Source organism: Balaenoptera musculus, chromosome 11 (assembly GCF_009873245.2).
Source record: "Balaenoptera musculus isolate JJ_BM4_2016_0621 chromosome 11, mBalMus1.pri.v3, whole genome shotgun sequence".
Classification (NCBI taxonomy): domain Eukaryota; kingdom Metazoa; phylum Chordata; class Mammalia; order Artiodactyla; family Balaenopteridae; genus Balaenoptera; species Balaenoptera musculus.
Window position 1 is genome coordinate 103,951,310 of NC_045795.1, and position 13,593 is coordinate 103,964,902.

Genomic DNA, 13,593 nt, shown 5'->3' on the forward strand with positions numbered 1-13,593 from the left:
TAGCATCACGCCGCAGGCAGGTGGTGGATGGCAGAGGACCATCTTCAACAGGCAGAGAAAAGAGCCACGTGTCCACCTGTCCGCTGCAGGCTGCCATCCACCTGAGGCCCCGTGACCCCCGGAGTAGCCAGAACGATGCCTAGAGGTTCTGTGATTGACGGGGGAGGTGCTGGAACAGGGGGGCCTACGGGTCCCGCTCAGCCAGCCAGGCGTCGGCCACGCACCGGGCGGGGGCCTGTCCTGGGCTGGAAGACCTGGGCGGATCACTGCGCCATTGCAGCAGGTCACTGTGACCGGGCAGCCCTTCTCCTAGGCCTGAGCGCTCGCAGTGTGACCGCGGGCAGTCACGTCACTCCGCTCAGCGTCGGTGGGCAGGGGTGGGCCTGGTGTCCCCGGGGGCAGTGGCAGCAGTCACTCGGCAAACGTCCTGGCCCCCTGGTCCCCACCTCACCCTCTCCTTCCTCCTCCCCGTCTCCTTATCACGATGGACTTGTCTGGACCCGTCCTCCCAGGGAGAAGCTGAGTCACCTCCATGTGTGCCCGCAGAGACCTGCTGCTCTGTAGTTTACAGCGGTGGTTCTCGACGCTGGTCCAGAGAGCTCTGGGCCCCCCAAGACCCTTTCAGGGGGTCTTGGGGTGAAACCATGCTCGTGATAGTGCCGGGGGCTGTTTTCCTCTCTCACCTCTCCTGAGGGTGCAGCAGCGTCTTCAGGGTGACGTGCTGTCGTGCGGTCGCAGCTCCGACAGCCCATGGGACGTGTGCTGTGTATCCTTGCGCTTCAACATTGCTCCATTCTAATTAAAATTAATTTAAAAAGGGATCCCAGACCAAAATGTTTGAGAATCGCCAATTTAAACTGGGTTCAAACCCAGGTTCTGTCCCTGACTGTCTACAAGGCCTGGAGCAAATACTTAACATAAGAACCTGCAGCCCCTCTTCTTAAAGAGGGCAGAACGGCACCTCCCTCCTGGTGCCCACGCGGGCGGGCGTGAGGCTGGAAACAGAACACAGCGGGTGGTGCACCCAGCGGGTAAACCCACGGGGCTCTGCCTTGCAGACACCCCTCTATCCTCTGGGGAAAGGCGGCCAGCTCCCTCCAAGGCCCTGGGCACCCGCGGGGTTTGGAGGGACTCTTAGCAGCTCTTCAGAGCCTGGCAAACAAGAACCAGCCGAGCCCCTGCCCCAGCGCATTCATCCCGCCTGGCACTTTCCCCAGGCGGGCGCTCGGCCAGCTCCCTGAGCACACATTTTCCTGCATGTCCGAGGTGTGAGAAAAGTAACACGTTTGTTGTTGATCTTGCTGGAAAAGGCCTGGTTTTAGAAAGCGGTGTGTTTTGAACTTGTTGCAGAGTACATTCTGTAAGTCCTGACCAAAATACCAACTGACGTAAAAGAAGCTCCTTCACGGAAAAAATATTTTGCTTGGAGATGGACCCCCGGATGCTGATGGAGGGTAAAGTGCCTCCTTCCCCACGCCAAGCCGGAGCCATCCGGGGCGAGTGCCGGGATTCAGCCTTTGCTGCCTGGGCTGCCACCTCCTAGGGAAGCCACGGGGGGGGGGGGGGGGGGGGAAGCTGTTCCAGCTGAAAAGAGAATTCAGTTCGGTGGCCAGTTACAAAATAAATATACAAAACCTGTGGCTTGCCAAACGCCCTAAAATAACTGTAACAAAATATATTGGAAAAAAGATCCCATTCACAATTCAATGAGAAATTAGGAATCCCAGGAATAAACTAAACAAGGAAACACACACAGGACAGGAGGCTCCAGCTCTCACCTGAGAAATAAAAAGCATTGAGTCGATGGAGAGAAAGACGTGTCTCTGGATAGAAAGACATAATATTTTTAAAATGTCCCTTTTCTAGCAGAAATATTTGAAAAGGAAAGCAAGAGGGTGGGGGATGGGATTATCAGAGATGAAGGCTACAGTCCTTCAAACACTGAACTCCTGATGCAAGAATGGAATGGAAAACAATAGAAAGTCTACATGGCAGCCTGAAGTTATATAAACATTTGATACACGAAAAGATGACCTTTCAAATCAGTGGAGAAAGCATGGGCCTTTGTCAATTAACAGTTTGGGCAAATCGCCAACCCGTTGAAATTAAATAAAATTAGATTCCTGTTCGGTGTTCTAGATGGATTAAAGATTCAAATGTAAAATGAAACCATGAAAACACTAGAAGCATATTTCAGTGAATATTTATGTAATCTTGGGGGTGAGGGAGAACTTAATAAACATGAAACCGAAGATTAAAACAATAAGGAAAAGGTAATGGGTTTGACCAGAAAAAATTTCAAAACTTCACTGTGTCAATAAATACAAACGGATCGTCTCTTTAGAAATGGACTAGAGCAGCTTTGGCTGCAACCCTTCCAAGTTCTCATCAACACAGGAAAAAAACAAAACTTGCCACATTCATCCCGGCAGCAAATTTTCATCTATAGCTGTGAAAAAAGAGAAATAAAAACAGAAAAGCCCCTGCCGTAAGGGAGCTGACATCTACGATGAGAGACAAACAAGTGAGGTAAACAAATGAAAAGACTGCCCACTGAACACTCAGACGGAAACCCAAATCAGTGACTCTGGAGAAGCTGCCAGTGAAAAGGCGGGGCGACAGCTGCCATCTTCCTGTGGTCCTGCAGGTGGTCATTTCAGAGGCACCTCCCTTCCTAACCCTTTTAACCCTCTTCAGTATGTTTTTGTCTCCTCATGCTACTTACTTTGCTTCCCCTCTTCCTTGAAATGTTGAATGTTCACAGCGGGTCCCACAAACAATCGCAGATGAACGTGTGATTTCGAATGGTACTAGGAGGAAGTGTTCCTGATTGTAGGTGGTCCTTGGATGAGTGTTTTAAATTTTAATCGTTTTCTATTTATTTTAAGGTCTATGAGGAAAGCACTGGTATTCCATGTATGGGAGACCTACGGCATTTCCTTTTAAATAAGTATGTTTAAGTAGGGAGTTGGTTTGAAAACCAAGGTTAAGTGCATGATAACACACTTGGTTCAAGCACATGGCCAAAGTCACGACCTTGGCGAGGGAAGCGACTGCTCTCCGGGACATGCTGCTGTGGGCAAGGGGCCGCCACAGAGGGCTTGTTCCGCCGTTTCAGGACCTCCAGCAAGAAGCACTGAGGGGTGAGGGGACCCCGTGAGGAGGTGAGCAGGACGGTGGGGCTTGAGCTGGGGCGGGAGAGAAGGGTCCTTGTGGAGGGACCGAGAGCACCCGGGGTGGGTAAGAATGAGGGCATCTCGGCTGCGGGGAGACCCTTGGAGGAGGTCCCTTGGCCCCTGGGGCTTTGAACACAGGCTCTGATGCCGGGCTCCTGGGCTCAAGGTGCCGAATCGCTCTGTGCCTCTGTTGGCCCAGGGCACAGGCCCGGCCGCCCGTCCATGCGGGGTCACACCCGCACGGGGTTGGGGGGCGAACCCGCAGCCCGAGGCCCCAGATGGAGGTCCCCCCCCCCCCACCGGAGCTGGCGCTGCGCGGAGTCAGCTCCCGCCCTGAGGGCGCAGGCACGCGGCTCCCTGGTCCCGTGTCAGCTCTTCCCATCGGTCTCTTCCCGCTCAGGGTCCCCGGAGCTCACCTCCAGGGCTCCCAGGGTCCCTGCCCCAGTGTGTGAGGCTCTCCGGCCCTGGGAAGACGGGACCAATACCCGCTCCTCTTCCCACCTGCCCGGGGGGAGCGCGAGCCACCCCCAAAGGCCCGCCGAGATGTTGTCCGGCTGGACCCTGCTTCCCTGGGTGTGAAACCAGACGGGGTGCCTCGGTGCCACATTAACCCTGTGAGTGATGGGTGTGTGGCGAGTGGTGAGCAAGAAAGGGTCAGGGCGAGTCTAAGGAAAGGAACCCGCTCACAGATACGGTGTTTTCAGACAGAGCCACAACCCTGTCACCCAGTCTCTCGGTTCGCAGCAGCCTCTGCCTACTTTTCTGCTCCCTCCCTCCCTCCTTTTCTGCTTTTAAATAAATTCAGTTCAGCACTAGAGTTGACAGCAACACTTCAGTAACTCATGGCACAATCTCCCCTGTGCAGACATCACAGAGGCAATGCTTGTGAAACACAGAAAAGTTTCGACAGTGCTGGAATTAGAACTATTGCTCAAGGCCCATCAGAGGCTCCCGCGCCATGTGTGCTGGCCGCGTGTGCCACAGCTGCTTCGCGCCCACCTCCAGCCTGCGTTCTGGGCGATGGGTGTCCAGCTGGCAAGGGAAGCCCAGCAGGCTGCTCTGAGCTGTAGGAATACACTCCTTCACGGAAGGACAGTCAGACCACAGGATCAGGACACCCACCCCCGGGACAGCAGGGGCTCCTGGAAGCAAGGACGTGCCAAGAAATGGTTGCGAGATAGGGCAGCCCATTCACCGTTCACCCCTAAGCAACAGCCTGGGGGCTTCGTGTTTCAGTAAACGAGGTAAGTGGGGCCTCTGCAAAGATCAGGGAAGACAGAGGACCAAAGAAATTAAGAAAGCTGGCAAAGAACTATACTCACAGAGGAAGAGCATATCTGTTGAAATGACCGACTACAAAAACAAAATGTAAATTTCAGACAGCATTTGCAAAGCCATCTCAATAAGATTCTAGGAAACCTGGGAATCCGTGGAACAAGATATTAATGGTAATAAGACAACAAGCTGAGATTAAATGGGAGGTGCTGAGGGGCAGGCAGGAGTGACACAGGACATGGGTGGGCTTCTAACTCTTTATGTGGAAACAGTTCCAAACCTGCAGAAGAACGTGCGGGAGTGAGGACAGTCCAGAGACACTCACTCTCTTCACCCAGAGCGACCCGTTGTTACATTGGGCTACACTTGCGTCATCATCTCCTTTCTCTCTCTGAACTACAAGAGTAGTACAGTCTGTGAAATGCGACAGATTTAATTCTGTGCTTCTCCTGGTAGAATAAAGCATCCTGCCCAGAGCACGAGGACCAGGGAGCAGGGGATGAAAGCGGAGAGACCTGGGATCCCAGCGGCCAGATGGTTTTGAACTTGGACGATGCCTAGTTTTGGAAGCTGTGACGGTGCGTACACTCTGTGTCTGTAACGCTCTCCAGGGTTGGAGGATAGCCCCCCATAATCAAACACATCAACATGCCTTACGGCCCTCGAGAACATTCAGACCACAGGGTAAGTTCAGACCACAACGGCTCCAGCCATTCCCATCAGGTTTGGCCACCACATGAGTCCAGGTCGGTTCAGGGTTTTCTGGCAAATGGCTATGGGCAGAATGTCCATTTTCAGAGCCTTGTGGACATTGGAGGTGTGGGTGAGGCACTGTGGTGGGTCCCCGTCCCCCGGTGGAGCAGACGTTCCAGAAGACCAAGGTCAATCGATACAGGATGCAGTAAACAGGACTCTCACGTGGGGATGAACACCTCGAGAAAGTGGGCCGGGAGGGTGAGAGACAGAGTGGGCTCCTCTGGCCCCGGCAACAGGGAGGTCCCGCTTCAGCGGGACCCCAGGGCGTCACACAAACAGCAGGGGGCGGGTGGGTAGGACCATCAGGAGCCTGTGGGCCTTGGCGAGGTAGGGGATGCGAAGAGGGGCGTGGGCTAGTCAGAGAGATGGTTTAAAAGGTTCAATGTCTGCTGGGTGGCGAATGGACGCTGGGTGGCAGAGGCGTATGTGGGGAGACGAGGCGAAAGTGAGGGACGGAGGACAGATTTCGGAGGCAGAGCCGACAGGGAAGAGTGAAGGAAGCAGAAGACTCAAACGGCTTCTCGGTTTGGGGCCGTTTTCAGAGACGGGGAAGGGTAGAGCAGCAGCAGGCTTGGGGCGGCCAAGATTCAGAGACGTGTCCTGGCCAGTGCCACGGACAGATGGTGTCCCCCCAAAATGCAGATGCTGAACCCCCAGTGTGGTGGCATCGGCTGTGCGGGTCATCAGGGATGGAGGAGGTCCTAGGGTGGGGCCCACGATGGAAGCAGCACCCTCACAAAAGGAGACCAGAGCCCGCGCTCCCCTCCACGCCAGGACTCGGCGAGAAGGTGGCCACCACGAGCTGGGGTCGAATCTGCCAACAACTCGATCTTGGACTTGCAGCCTCAGGAGTGGGGAGGGATCAGGTCTGTTAAGTTAAGCCCAGCCCGTGGTGTTTTGCTGGCTACCCTGGAGGTGCGTCCTCAGCCCAGGCCGGTGCCTTGTGGAGCCCACGCCCCCGGCCGAGGCTTGGACTTTATGGGAGAGGCCCGCTCTTTGGTGCTGTCGGTCCTCGGTTCAGAGCCACGACCACCTCAGGGCTCACACAGGCCCTCCGTGCTACCCCGAAGACGAAGCAGCAAGTGCGCCCTCGGGACCGCGCGCTGCATTAACCCCCCTGCTCGTCCCTGCAATGCGAGGCCCCGGGAGAGACCAGAACAAGGGGCGCCAGGCACACGCGGGACTCACAGCACACCCAGTGCCTGCTTCCAGTTGAGAGCTCGCGCACAAGCCCTTCACTCTGAGATCAGGTGGGACGTACAGAAGAGCTCCTGCCTCCTTTCCCCAGCTCCCCACTCCCCGTGTGGGCGTGTCCCGAGATCACGCGGGGCTGCTGCTTTCAAAGTCCGTCGTGGGGCAGCCGTGCCGCCCTGTTCTGGGGCTGACCCGCTTTTCTCTCACTCCTCCTACACGTATTAGCTGGACTCTGTAAGGAAGACGTTAACTCACTTTCCAGCATCAAAAATTAAGCCACGCTCCCTGGACAGAGCTTGGCCCGGAGGGAGAGCGAGGCTCCCAGGACAAAGGTTCCCCGAGCTTCTCCCTGCTCGCGGCCCGGCCCGAGTGCCCTTCGTCCCGGCTGTGACTGGTCTCCTCGTGCTCTGGCCTGTGCTTCCCGGGTCTCTCCCCAGAGCGAGACCTGCCACCTTCTTTGTGAGGAAAGCTCTCTCTCAGAGCTGCACCTCTTACAGTCGGGGGCCTTGTGGGGGGGCCTCCCCTCCACACACACAGACACACACGTGCAGGCACACAGGCACGCAAGGCACACACACACACATAGGTACACATACATATTCGCACACAATGCACACGTGTGTGACACACAGACACACACTATAGATGTCAGGTCATTGTTTTAAAAAATCAAACAGTAAAAGAAAGTAACAGTAGCTCAGGCTGTCATGTAGCTCAATCAACCCTTAGAACAACTTTGGGCAGACCCCGCCATCACCCCCCTTACAGACCGTGGCTTCCACAGCCCCGGGTGACATATCTCAGGAGTGGCAGCTGGGAACCAAATCCAGGCCTTTGTACTCAGGCCTGTGCCCCCAGCCCGCTGCCTGTGTGCTGTTCTCAAAAAAAAAAAAAAAAAAGACTCATCCGGGAGTTGTTGGGTAAAAAGTTGTCCACATTTGTCTCTAGCGCCCATGGCCAGACCGACCGCGTCCCTCCCTGTCGCCGCTCCTTCCGCCCAGAAAGGTGGTCAGCTTCACAGCCTCGCCTGCACCACGGGGGGCTCACATCTCTCCTGTCTGTCCCCCGATGGGGCTTAAACGATCGAGGCCTGTCCTCTGGCGGCTGACCGCCAGGGAGCCCACAAGGCAGGCCTAGAGCTTCCACCGCAGGTTTGGACACGTCACCCAGAGCTGCCCCTCTGCTCAAAACTCAAAGTAGTAAAGAAAACGAACATCTCAATGTTTAAAAGAAGGACAAAGAGTTGAACAGATATTGCATCAAGGAAGATATAAGGATGGCAAATGAGTGCATGAAAGAATGCTTAGAACCAGGCAGCTTTAGGCCCGCGATTTCATTCTTCAGAGCTGTTTCGACTGTTCCAGTCCTGTTGCATTTCCATATGAGCGTTAGAACCAGCCAATGTCTATGAAAAAGGTTGCTGGGAATTTGAATGAGATTGCCTTGAATCTATGGATCAATCTGGGGACAACTGACATCATAACAATGATGCCTTCCAAGCAAGGAACAGAGACTCTCTGTTTATTTAGGTCTCCTTTGATTTCTTTAAAAATGTTTTGCAGTTTTTAGCCTCTTAGATTTATCCCTAAGTTTAATATTTTTTGTTCTACTATAAATGGTGTTGATTTTTTATTTCAATTTCTGGTTGTTGCTAGTATAGAGAAATTGACTTTTGTTTATTGATTTGTATCCTGCAACCTTGCTAAACTCACTTAATAGTTCTAGTAGCTATTCTGTATATTCCATTGGGTTTTCCACATAGGCAATCATGTCGTCTGCAGATAAAGATGGTTTTACTTCTTCTTTTCCAACCTCAACGCATCTTGTTTCTTATTCTTGCTTTACTGCACTGGATAGAACCTCCCTCACAAAGTGGGCTAAAGTGGTGGAAGTGGACCTGCTGTCTCTTTCTGGTCTGAGGAATTTAATGGTCTTCCACCATTAAATACAGCGTTAGCGGTGGCCTTTATCAGACAGAGGAAGTTCCCTTTTTTCCTAGTTTTCTAAGATTTTTTTAAAAATCTGATTGGATATTGATTTTTTCAAACAGTTTTTCTGTTTCTACTGCGATGGTCATGTGGTTTTCCTTACTTAATCTATTAATATGGTGACTGATTTTTTCAAATGTTAAATGAACTTGGATTCCTGAGACAGGCTTTGTCGACTTGGCTGCCCTAAACAGCACTCTGTAGGATTCCCTTCTGAGAATGTCTCCAGTTAGGGTGGCTGAAGACAGATTCCTTCTGTGGTTTAAGCGGCCCAGTGTGTGTACGGGACGGAGAGATGCTAGCACACATTCAGCCCTCAGTTCCTCAGTCCGCCGCAGACCCCGCTGGGATGTCAGGATTGCAGTTCCTTCATTTGACCCTCAGCCCCATAGGAAGGCAGGAAGGCCCAGCAGCCAGTATACCTGCTGGGCAGGTGAGCAGACTGGGACCCAGGGAGGGACTTATCCCCCCAGGTGACAGCCAGAAAGGGCGGGAGCTGGTGGCAAGGCCTCAGTCTGTGGTCCTCACCTCCCCCTGCCTTCAGAGCACTCCCAACACTGGACCCAGGGGAGCCGAGCCCCTCAATACCCATTGGGGGCAGGTCCAAGAGGAGTGATCTCCACGGGAGCCCTGAAACCTGAAGCTTGCATTGGCAAGGGTCCTTGTCAACCCCCATGGACCCGATGAGGCAGCTGAGGCTCCAGGAGCAGGGACACAGCGGAGAAGCCACGTCTTGGGGGGTGCGGAGCCCCTCAAAGTGCTCAGGCCTCGGCTCCCGGCCAGAGCTGCGCCCCGCACACACAGAGATCTGCAAGGCATACAGAAGGCTCATAACACATGCGTGAACATCCCAGAATGTTTAGCAGAGAAGCACCCGTCTAGCCCGCGGCCAGGCGGCGCCGCACGCACGGGGGCCGAGTGAGGACCTAAGTGGGTCCCCAGGAGAGAAGGGGGTGTGGCCCACGCCCCTCTCCGCGCGCACCTGCGCCGGGCGCTGCGCCGCTGCTCCGACTCCGACCGCCGGCTGCACCTCCCAGGGTTGGGGGGAAGGGGGGGCGGGGGGGGGACGCCGACGCCAGGAGCGTCCGCGCACCTTAACGGAGTGCCGTGCAAGAGCGGGTTGCACAGGTGCGTTCGCGGAGGTCACGCAGCCCCGCCCGCCGCCTCAGCGTCGGGGGCGGATGCTGTGTTTGCTTTCCATCCTTCTCTAGGGGCTCAGTCCCTACGCGCAGCTGAAACGAAACAACCCGCGTGCAGCTGCTGACTCGACCCCACCGGGTCCCCTGAGAGGAGAGAGGCACCTTCAGCCGCCTCCGCTCCCTCCCCTCTCCTTCCCGCCTCTGCACAGCTCGCGCTTGGGACTTACATGTTTATTTTCATTCTTCCATGGTTACGTGGATTGACTTCCTACTGCCGCCGCTGCAACACATTCCCACGACCGCTCACACTTCTTAAGTCAGAAGTCCTAGAATCAAGGCGTCAGCAGGGCTGGTCCCTCCTGGAGGCTCCAGGGCACAAGGTCTCCTGCCTTTTCCAGCTCCTGGAGGCGCCTGCGTCCCTTGGCTTGTGGCCCCTCCTCCACCTGCAAAGCCTGCGGAATAGCAGCGTCCAACCTCTCCCTCTGACCTCTGCCCCCATTGCCACGCCTCCTTCTGACCCGCTTGAAAGGACCCACGTGATTACCCCGGGCTCACCGGATAATCCCGGGTATCTCCCTGCGTCAAGAGCCTTAACTTGATCGCACCTGCAGAGGCTCCTGTGCCCCGTAAGGGAACGTACTCCCAGGTTCTGGAGATTAGCAAGTGGACATCCTTGGGGCCATTATTCTGCCGACCACACTAACTGTGTAACTTTAAACAGTATATTTAACCTCTGTATCTTATCCCATCAATTTTAGCAAAAGCTCTTGCTACCACCCACGTCATTTGCTCAACAAATATTTGTTCTGGGAGCTGGGCTCACAGCACTGAACAAAACAGGCAAAACCCCTATTCCGGAGGAGTTTATGTTCTAGTGGGGAAGACAGATAATAAAATGAATGAGTGAGTAAATTATGTTCCCAGCACAATTGATTTTCGGATGATGATTTGGCAAAAGTTAATTGCCTGCTCCTTGACCCAGCAAGCCCACCATGAAAAGTTGTGTATGAAGCTGTGTGCAAAGTCTGGTCTGTTTTATATCATTATTTATCGCAGCAAACACGTGGGAACAATCTAAAAGCTTATTAATGGTAAGTAATTTACCATTAAATATAATTGGTAAGTAAATCGTGGTGCCCAGAAACCAGAATTTATAGCTCAATGTGATGATATTTATTCTAGGATCTGGGTTTATAGCAAATCCTGTGCCCATGGAGCACAGTCTACGAACAAGTAAACCATGTGGTCTAAATTGCTTTTTTCAAGGCAGAGGCTTCTCTGGGGGACAGGAGACCTCAAGCATTGCACACCTTCCAGTGTTTGTCTAACTGGGTCGGAGCCAGACTGGTGTAACGTGACTACCTGTACACTGAGATGCTTGCTTCTCTTCCTGTAACAGTATCTGGCGTCTGCATTCAGATTTTAAAAGCCGCTTGCAGTTATTGACTCACAAGTACGTGCTGCCTTTTCTCTCTGGAGTCGGATGTTTCCAGTTAGGCGTCTTGGTCCGTCGGCCTCTGACGTGACCCTGTGACAAAGCTGGGCGACCCCGCTCCTCACTGTTCCCAGAGCCACCCCATTCTGAGGCTGCTCTGGGTTTTACAGGATTAGCTCAGCGCAGAGTCGAGGCCTGTTCACAAAACCGACACAGAACCAGCGGGAAGAGCAGCCCCGGGGCCAGGCTTGGGTCTCCGCCCGCAGCTCCTGGGGTCAGAGCCGATGAGCCAGCCGGGGAAGGACCCACGGCGGCCGGAAGGCTCCTGGGTCTCAGCATCCAGACCTCCTTCTACCAGGGGCTCCTCTTGCAAGGCCCCCAGGGCCCCCCGCCCCGAGCTGAGTACCAGCCCAGAGTGCTTATCTGGATGCTCCTCTGCTGGACGCCCTCCTTGGTGTCTGAGTCTCTCTCTTGTCTGTCGCGCATCGAGTCTGCTGTTTTAAATGTGCTGACTTACTGCATCTTCTCACAGCCCTTCACACAGGGAGATGCACCTGAGGTTCAGCGAGGCTGCGGGCTCACCCAGCCTGGACTCCACTGTCCCCTCCGTGACCCACCCGCCGTTCTCTCCTGCCCCCCGCTCCCCGGTGGGATATTGTCTTGGTTCTCCACTTGCCTTACGTGTGGACAGAGCTCTAATTATCATTATATTATTTAGTTATATATCAGTGTACTGTAATCATATTAGTATATATGTTACACGTTAGCGTGTTATGTTATATATTAGTATAGTACATATGTTATGTATCAGTATATTACATGTTATGTATTAGTGTATTTATTATACATGTTATGTATTAGTACATTACCAGTGTTATGTATCAGTACGTTATATGTTATGTATTTGTATATCATGTGTTATATATTTGTGTATTATACATTTTATGTATTAGTGTATTATACCTGTTATGTATTACTACATTATACATGTTATTAGTGTATTACATGTGTATTACTAATTAGTGTATTACTAATACTATTACATGTATTAGTGTTATACATGTATTAGTGTATTATGTGCTATGTATCAGTTAATTACATGTTACGTATTTGTATATCATGTTATATATTCGAGTATTATATATTATGTATTAGTGTTTCATACATGTTATGTATTAGTGTATTATAGGTGTTAGGTATCAGTATGTTATGTATGGGTATGCCATATGTTATGCATTCGTGTATTATATATGTTGTGTATTAGTGTATCCTACATGTTACATATTCGTATGATATACATGTTATGCGTCAGTATCTATGTCCTTTGACCCAGACTCTGATCCGGAACCGCCAGCTCTCGGCCCCCTGCTCTCTGCCTTCCACACCTGTCTCCCTCATGTCCCTCCTTCGTTCACCACCAGGTTCTGGAAGGTCTGTGTGAGTTCGTCTCCAGGGCAGCACCCCTACCGCAGGTTTTAGTTCTGCTGCTGCCCTTTTTCTTCCCTTGAGACGCTCCTTCATCTCTCCCATCTCTCTGTCTACCCCATCCTGTCGCTCTTCTGTTTCTGCCTGGGCTCTCTTCGTGCCCTCCCAGGAGCCACGGGACTTTTCACCTGTTGACGACTACAGGAAACCTCCGCAGATGCCTTTCTGGTCCCGCCGTGGGCCTCCGACGTGTGCGTCTCTGTCTTCTGAACGCTGCTCTCTAGGCCACCATCCGTGTCTTCCTAACAGCCCCCTGGTGCCCGGTATCCCTTTTGCCTGACCTCAAATACAGCAAGATCTTTTCAGACTTGGTGTTTGTCAGAGGCCGACCTTGCCCCACTCTCAGGCCCTCACATGCTGTTCAGAGCCCCCGTCCCATCGGCTGCCGAGCAGACAGCAGGCCCCTTCCTGGCAGCTCCTCTGCTGTGCCCACTGCCCAGGCCTGCAGGACCCTGAACGATGGAGCATAAGGAAAGCTACAACCCCTGCAAGTCCCGACCCCGGGCCTTTCTGCTTCTGTCCCCCAACCCCATGGCACTTGTCTGGACTCTGGGCCCCTCCAGGCATAGACGATGGTGACATCACAGGGTTTGTTTCTTGTTTACTTTCGTCCGTATGAGGCAGGGACCTGCCATTTGCAGTCGTGCTTGTCACACAAAGCGCCTGCAGGGTTTCCCCTCGTGACACCCTGCTGTCTCTGGAGGCCTGACTGTTGGTCCCATACCTGCCGTGACACCCATTCTGAGAATGTGGACAAGGCCACGGGGCCACCACGACTTACCCGCTGGGCGGGCGTGCCCGTGGCCGAAGCCGCACCCCTCCTCTGCCCTCCTTTCCCCGTCATGGAAGCCCCAAACTTAGCTGTGCTCATAACCTGCCAGATTAAGGCTACGTTGTCCAGCTTTCCTTGCAGCGAGTGAGGCTGTGTGATTAAGTCCTGGCCGAGGGGACGTCAGTGGACAGGCCTGTGCTGTGTGGGGGGAGCACAGCCCCGGGCTGCTCGCTGCGGGCAGGCACGGGGCCCCCGGGGCGCCAGGCTGGAGGGCAACGAAGAAGGTGCCCGGGAGCCTCAGGGCTGTTTCAACGGAGAAAAATAAGCTTCCGCGGTGCTGGGGTTTCTTTGTTACGGCAGCCTAGCCCACGCT

General features: G+C 53.5%; 1 long non-coding RNA gene across 1 annotated transcript; it reads right to left on the bottom strand.

Annotated features, from left to right (window-relative positions):
* Window positions 1-7,601: 7,601 nt before the first annotated feature.
* LOC118904506 lies at window positions 7,602-10,007 on the bottom strand. Its single transcript, XR_005022005.1, has 3 exons — window positions 9,756-10,007; window positions 9,483-9,621; window positions 7,602-9,197 (listed from the first exon to the last, which is right to left on the bottom strand). It is a non-coding gene; the product is annotated as an uncharacterized LOC118904506 (long non-coding RNA).
* Window positions 10,008-13,593: the final 3,586 nt, after the last annotated feature.